Genomic DNA, 7636 nt, shown 5'->3' with positions numbered 1-7636 from the left:
GTGAAGGAAAAATAAAATGGTACATATGTAAAAAGTCAAATAAACATGAAAAATTCTGAAAGGATGTATGATGAGACTAATCAGGTTTCTTTATGGAAATCTGCCAGGTTTTTCACCTTTTATCCTGGATTCTGGGATCTTCAGGAGTTTTGGTTGATCATCCCAGGACATCCTGTCACATACAGATGGGATATAAACATGGGTTTAAATCTAGAAGTTGCACAGAACTATGGAGACATTTTCTTTCTTTTTCAAAATGTTTTAATTTTTTTGTGTGTATGGTGCTGAGTGTTGAACCCAGAGTCTGGTGCATGGGAGGCAAGCATTCCATCAACCGTGAAATGTCCCTAGTGCTCTTTCTTTATTATTGTTTTTAAAACTAAACCACCTCCTCTTTTTCTTTCTCCAATAGAACTTAGAAAATTCTCCACAACTATTTTGAATTATAGGAACTTACTTCATGTCCTCTTTTCCTTGTGTGATTTAGGTATAGTTTGATAAATTCTTCTCATTTCAACTTTCTTTTTTCTTATGCCAGTCAATATCAGGAAACTTCCAATTATGGAGAACTGATGCAAAGTCATGTATAAATACAATAAAATAAATGTACAAAGCACCACATATTTTTTACATAAAGCCTGAGACAATTTCAGTGGATTCTAAAGATATGGTGACTTTTTGAACCTGGATTTTTTAAATACAAACATGGCTTCAAATTGCATAGACTTACCTTAAAATTTTAGTATGGTTCAGTATGACTTCCTTTTTTAAGAAAGGGCAAAAGATACCTATAGAAGATTCCCTCTTAAAGACAATAAGATGAAGGTATAAATAACAGAAAGGGTTGGTAGAGGTGAGAATCAGGACAATGTGTGTGAGGAGAACTAGCATGTTTTAACTTCAGGAACATGAAGAGGGACTGCCCAGGTGCTTTCTCTGGAAGTCAAAAGTCAGGAGTTTTTATTTTTTGCATTTCTCTTGATAGTGTTTCAAATAATTAAATATATGATAAATAGATCATTTCAAAACTGCTAAAAATTATTTGGTTTGAAATATCCAAGAATTAATTATTTCTAAATTACATTTCCATATTAGGAAATTGATTAGTGTCTTTGATAAACCATTGAGGAATGCTGAGGTATATATAATCTGAAAATCACAATATGCTTCCAAAATGTTGCACAACTTAATATTTATATTGATACCACTAGACATGCACATCCTTATAGTCATACTTAATATATAATCAGTAGAAAATATTAAGAATACAATTGAATATTTGGGCACAGTGACACATGCTTGTAATCCAGCAGCTCAGGAGGCTGATAGAGGAGGATGATAAACTCAAAGCTAGCCTCCTAACTTGTCAAGACTGTGTCTAAGAATAAATAATCAAAAGTGCTGGGATGTGGCTCAGTGCTTAAGCACCCCTGGGTTCAATCCCTTAAACCCAAAAAAACAAATGTAACAAACTGAATAAGTGAAAAATATGTATTTGTGATCAAAAGAAAGGGGTGAGATTAATGTTTAAAATATTCCAGTGAAAATTGTATTATACATTAAATGTCTTATTTCCCACAGTTATTGACATATGTGCATGTTTATCAGTTGTATAAAAGCATTCCTATCTACCTACCTATCCTATACCATATTTTGCATTTTGTTCTTGTTATCTTAATGTCAATGTGTTTGTTTTTCTCTTGAAATCTTGTGAACTTTGCAAGTATAAAATAAGTAATAGTAATTTGAAGAAAAGAATTTTAAACCATCCAGAATCAGATGAAAAATTTTCCCACACTATATTAGCATACACAATCAGATGTCCCCAAGATCCCTGTGTTCCTATTGGAGCAGTGGCAATCACCCAAAACCATAGTGCAGTTTTAAGGACTCTCCATGCTTGCTATATTCTTCTCAGAAGTAAGAAACATTTTCCTGGACTAGCTGACACTTTGGATGACATTATAATTTGCTGAGCAGAATAAAAGTGAAGTTCAGATGCATTTAAACTCTAACTGCTTATTACTCACTCCTGAGTGTCACTTGTTGTTAACATGGAACAGAACTGTGTCTCCCTTTGCTTCTCCCATCAATGGTATCTGCAGCCAGGGTGAATCTGTCCAGTCAGCACAGTGCCATGTGGGATGTGGGGAGCTCAGTCACCTCTGCTTTATGTGAATCTGGGGCATGGCCAGTGGGACCTGGGCCCCCAGGAGCACAGAGCTCAGCCTGCAGAGACAGCAGGAGGCCTGAGCACACCACCAGGCAACAGCACCTGCAGAGCCCAGGAGAGAGGACCTGGCCATGTGCCAGCATGGACAGTGGAACTGCTCTGGTGCACGTTGCTGTAAGTCATTACTGAGAAGTGATTAGCACTGAAAAGACTGATGGTTCTCCCTGTGTGTTTTCATCTCTGCCCTCCTCTCCTCATTATGAATTAATGGTGCTTGTATGGAACAGGCAACTTTAAGGCAATTGAGCAACTCTCACTTGTAAATCAGAAACATCTCACACTATCTGCAGTTCAGCAGAAAAATTTCTTATCATTGACATGAAATTCACATGACACAAAGTTTACCTTTGTGACAGTTCATGCTTATAGATGTAGTGATATTTACTATATTACCAAGTTGTAGAACATCCAACTAAATTTGTTCCCAGATACTTTTATTACTTCAAATGAACCATCTAATCTGTTACACATGGTCTTTCAGACACTAGAAAACTCTAAGTATATTCTGTACTTTTGAAATTATATATTTGTGAAATTTCATATAAATAAAATCATTCAATATATGTTCTGACTTGACTTATCCTAACTTTTTCAAAATCATTCCACCTTGTACAGGCATCATATGTTCATTCCTTAGGATGAATGTCATTCTATTACATGTGTATTCCACAGATCTTTAAATCAGCAAGTCCATCTGTCTCCTCAGTCTGGTAATATAATGTGACTGATTTATTGTTTATCATAATTTTGGCCATTTGGTCATCTCTGGTGTACACTCTGCACTCTATGTGATTATGATGAATATCTGTCAGATTTGCATGGCTGTGACCAAAATATGTGGTTTTAAAAACAACACACCCACAATAAAAAAAAAATCTTTCCCAGATTTGGGAAAGCATATTTTGTCTCAGGGGTTCAGAGATCTAGTCTATCTTTGTCCAATTTCATGATTTTGTGCCCATGGTGGGGGCACACTGAGGACCACCACAGCAGAGGAAAGATGCTCAGAATATGGCTCCAGGTAGGCAAAGTCAGGGAAGAGGAAAGAGGGTTAGGGTTAGGGTTAGGGTTAGAGGAAAGTGATCAGGGATTAATCCCAGTGGTCCACCTCCTCTAACAATGTCCGAATGCCTAAAGCTAACACCCAGTCAATTTGTTCAAATTAAGATGGATTGATGGATTGATGGATTCATTACAGCTCTCATAATCCAATCATTCTACCTTTGAAAATTTCTGCCTGATAGAAAGGGCAGCAGAATAAATAGACCCTAGTATTGCTGAATGTATATACATGTCTATATAATCAATGTGATACTGCAACCTGTACACTTGGAAAAATGAGATATTATACCCCATTTGTTTAAAAAAATTCTTGTGTGAAAACAAGATTTTATATCTCTGATAAAAACACTCAGGAATGCAAAAAGTCAAAGAAAGAAAGGAAGGAAGGAAGGAAGGAAGGAAGGAAGGAAGGAAGAAAAAAAGAAAGAAAGGAAGGAAGGAAGGAAGGAAGGAAGGAAGGAAGAAAAAGAAAGAAAGAAAGAAAGAAAGAAAGAAAGAAAGAAAGAAAGAAAGAAAGAAAGAAAGAAAGAAAGAAAGGAAGGAAGGGGGCTGGGGATGTGGCTCAAGTGGTAGCGTGCTCGCCTAGCATGCGTGCAGCCTGGGTTTGATCCTCAGCACCACATACAAACTAAGATGTTGTGTCCGCCAAATACTAAAAAAAAAAAAAAAAAAAAAAAAAAATTAAAAAAAATCTCTCACTTTCTCCCTCTCTCTCACTCTTTCTTTTAAAAAAAAAAAGAAAGAAAGAAAGAAAAAAGAAAATTCCTGCCTCAATTCAGGAACATTTTTAGACACTTCACATCCCATTCATAATGTTTCAACCACAAATCTCCAAAACTCATGTTCATTTCACAATGCAAAATGAATTTAGCCCATCTCCAAGTGTCTGATAGTCTAATAAATTCCAGCTTTATCCTAAAGTTTGAGCCAAAAATCTCACCTAAAACTGAAGGTAAAATCTTCATTGTGAGCCCCCATAAAAATCAAAAGCAAGTTACATGCATCAATATCCACTTTATAATCATAAACCTTCTTATTCTAAAAGGACTTAGTAGGGCTGTCGAAAGAATGGATGGTGTAGAGGAAATATAAAACCAGCTGAGAAAACAACTCCATCTGGAATTCCTCATGTAGCAGTTAGGACTCTTGACTGTAAAACAATATTTCCAAAAGGACTAGTAATTCCTGCCCTTTGGCCTTGCCAGTTGCAGAACACAGGGGCTGTCTTTACTCCATGCAGAGTACTTCTACGGTGGCCTACCTCCTCTTCTCCATGACCATGTTGGTCACCATGCATTCCTTTTGTTCTCCATTTTAGTCACCTTCATTTTATTTCATTAATGTTACCGTCCAAAGTATTTTCTCATTTTTTCTACATTAATAACTCAAATCAAAATTTTTAAAAAAATTAGGTAGGAAATGATTCATAATGTTGGAGTATTTATTCTCATGAACATGAAAAAAAAAATTCTCATGAGGAAAGTTATCCACCAAACTTTCCCATTCTGAGATCTCAGGTCTGGAATTACAGTAAACAGAGGTGACCTGACTGCACCTGGCTTCTCTGCAGTCCCCTTCTCTCCCTGCTCGCTCCCCAGAACATGAGTGGTGCTGTCTCATTGTCACATGCCATCAGACAGGCACCTGTTCCTATTCCCACAGGGACTCTATTTTCTTCTTCAACAGATCAGAGTAAGGTCCTCATAGCCTCCAGATGACATTGTCCTAAACTTCTATTTTTACCCTGTTGTAATCTTTAACCATGAAGTTAAAGATTACTCTCTCTAAAAATAAATTTGTCTTAGTCTTGTTGACTATTATATTTCTTACTTTCCTTTTATTTTCAATATTTTTATTTTGTTTATTCCTTTTTATGTTTTCCTGAGATTGAACCCAGTGCCTCACATGTGCAAGGCAAGCACTCTGTCACTGAATCACAAACATAGTCCTATATTTTTTTCTTCACAATATCATGATTACACAAAAAGATACTGAACAAATACACTGAAAGAAAGATTTTGCTCATAGTTCAACATTTCTGTAAGAGCTCAGACCACTTCAATCCAAGGTCACTTCCATCATAATCTCCTCAGGGCTCTGTCATCCTGGGTCCTCCTCAGCAACTTGACAGGTTAAACACACTCACCCTTAGTAAAATGACCATCCTGCTGAGCCTTCCTGGGCTCCTCTGGAAATCTGTGTGTCTCCCAGAGAGATGGTGGGTGGCCAGACACAGGTAGGGTGCAGCTAATTGCACAGTGTGGGTGAAGTTCAAGAGGTCCTACTCAGTCTACCTGCAATCTGTTTCTTGTCATATACCCCATTTCTCCATGACACAAACCTAAAGCTCAAGCCTGAGTGATGTTCTTGTTCACAATATATCCTGGAACTTGTTGATAGAGCCCTTTTCTACTGTGACATAATGGTTTGATTTTACCCATTTACTTTGTACTGGTCTTTAGAGGAGGTTCAAATGCAATCTTTTCTCTGGAAACTGCTGAATAATCTTAATTTTTTCCCTACTTTTGTGTAGCATTGGAGATCAGTCTGTGGAAATTTGTTAATTTGGGACCTTGTATCATTCATCTTTGTATTTTTTATGTGCAAATGCATGACTTCCTGCACAATGGTTAATAAACCTGGTGGCTTTGTTGACTGAACACTCACATGAACTGGCTTTCTTTTTAATACTGGTTTACAAAGAAGTCGCTCCCAAACAGTCTCTGCCCTTTCTACACTTCCTTAGCACACACAGTGCAGTCTGGTGGGAGATCATGCAAGCCCACTGCCCTGTGCACTTGAAAGGTAAGATCTCTTTACAGCAGTAATCTGTCAACAAACATTACTGATGACACCAATAGGGCCTCAGTTGTTTCAGATGGTGATGTTTTGGAAAGAAGAAATATATTGGTATTTTCAAGTAATCAGTTTACCATGATAGAAATTATAAAATAATACAATTTGACAAATTTAGAAGGTGATGGGCCATGAGAAAAATCCATATGGAAAATCATGCAGCTTCTCACTCTTTAATTCTGTCTTCCAGGGGTCCTTGCTGACCACCCCTACACACTTGTGTGAAATATAAGATTGAAAAATAAACATGTGTTCAATATCTGGAAGCTCGCATAGAACTACAGATATATTTTCTTCATTTCTGTTCTCTTTTTCCTACTAAACAATGTACTGTTTTAGTTTCTTCAGAAGAATTTAGTAAATTCTCCAGTAAGTAGTTTAAATCACATGAGCTTAATTTATGTCATTTTTGCATATTGCTTTAACTACAACTTGAACACTTCTCCAAATTTGACTTGATTTTTTTCATGGATTAGTCTCATGAAACTTTAGATTTTGGATGTAATAAAATATATGAATCACCACCTAACTTGAATAGATCCTCAGAGTGTTCCTGCAGATTTACAAAATATAATTACTTTAGGAACCTGGATTTTTTTAAAGTAAGAAATAAGCTTTAGCTTCTATTGTTTGACCTCAATAATTTTAGAGTGTTCAGAACTACATTGTCCTTTAAGGAGTGCAAATGCATATGTAGAATTTGGTATAAAAACAAAAATTTGGAACCAAAATAAAACCACAATCAGGTAGCATGAAGTTCAGAAAAACAAGTATGAGGAAGAGTTATCATATTTTTAATGGCAATTATTTCAAGAAGGGCTGCCGCAAGTACTTTCCTCTGGAAGTGGGGAAGCTGGGAGTTTTCGCATTTGGTAGTTCTCTTGGTAGTGCTTAAAATAAGGAAATGTGTGCTAATTTTCCCACATGGACAGTGTATGGCAAAGTGGAACTTCTGTGCTGGACATCATGCTTAGTCACGTTGAGAATCTAGTAACACTGAGGAGAGAACTGGTGGTGCTGACTGTGTGTTTTCATCTCTGCCCTCCTTCACCTCAGTGTGAGTTAGGTGTATATATGGTGATCAGTTAACACTGAGGATTATGGGCAACTCTCACTCACACCTCAACCTGTAAGTGGGAAACATCTAAGGCTGTCTGCAGTTCAGCAGCAAAATTTCTTATCATTGAGATGAAATTCATGTGTCATGAAGTTAAATTTGTAACAGTTTGTGGTTACCAATTCCATATTATTTACCACATGACAAAACTGTATGACTTTCAACTATCTCTTGTTCCCAAGTATTTGTAATTTTTTAAATGAACCATCTAATCCATTGCACATAGTTGCTGTTTATCTTTACTTTGGAAACCACTAAGTGTAATCACCATGTTTGAATATATATGTTCTGATTATTTTGTATGACTAAAATTATTAAATATGTGCTATTTTTCATGATTTGAATCAGCCTGATGTTTTCGAAGAAAG

The sequence above is a fragment of the Urocitellus parryii genome, chromosome 1 (genome assembly GCF_045843805.1).
Source record: "Urocitellus parryii isolate mUroPar1 chromosome 1, mUroPar1.hap1, whole genome shotgun sequence".
In the NCBI taxonomy this organism is placed as follows: Eukaryota; Metazoa; Chordata; class Mammalia; order Rodentia; family Sciuridae; genus Urocitellus; species Urocitellus parryii.
Note: the sequence above shows the minus strand (reverse complement) of the source record.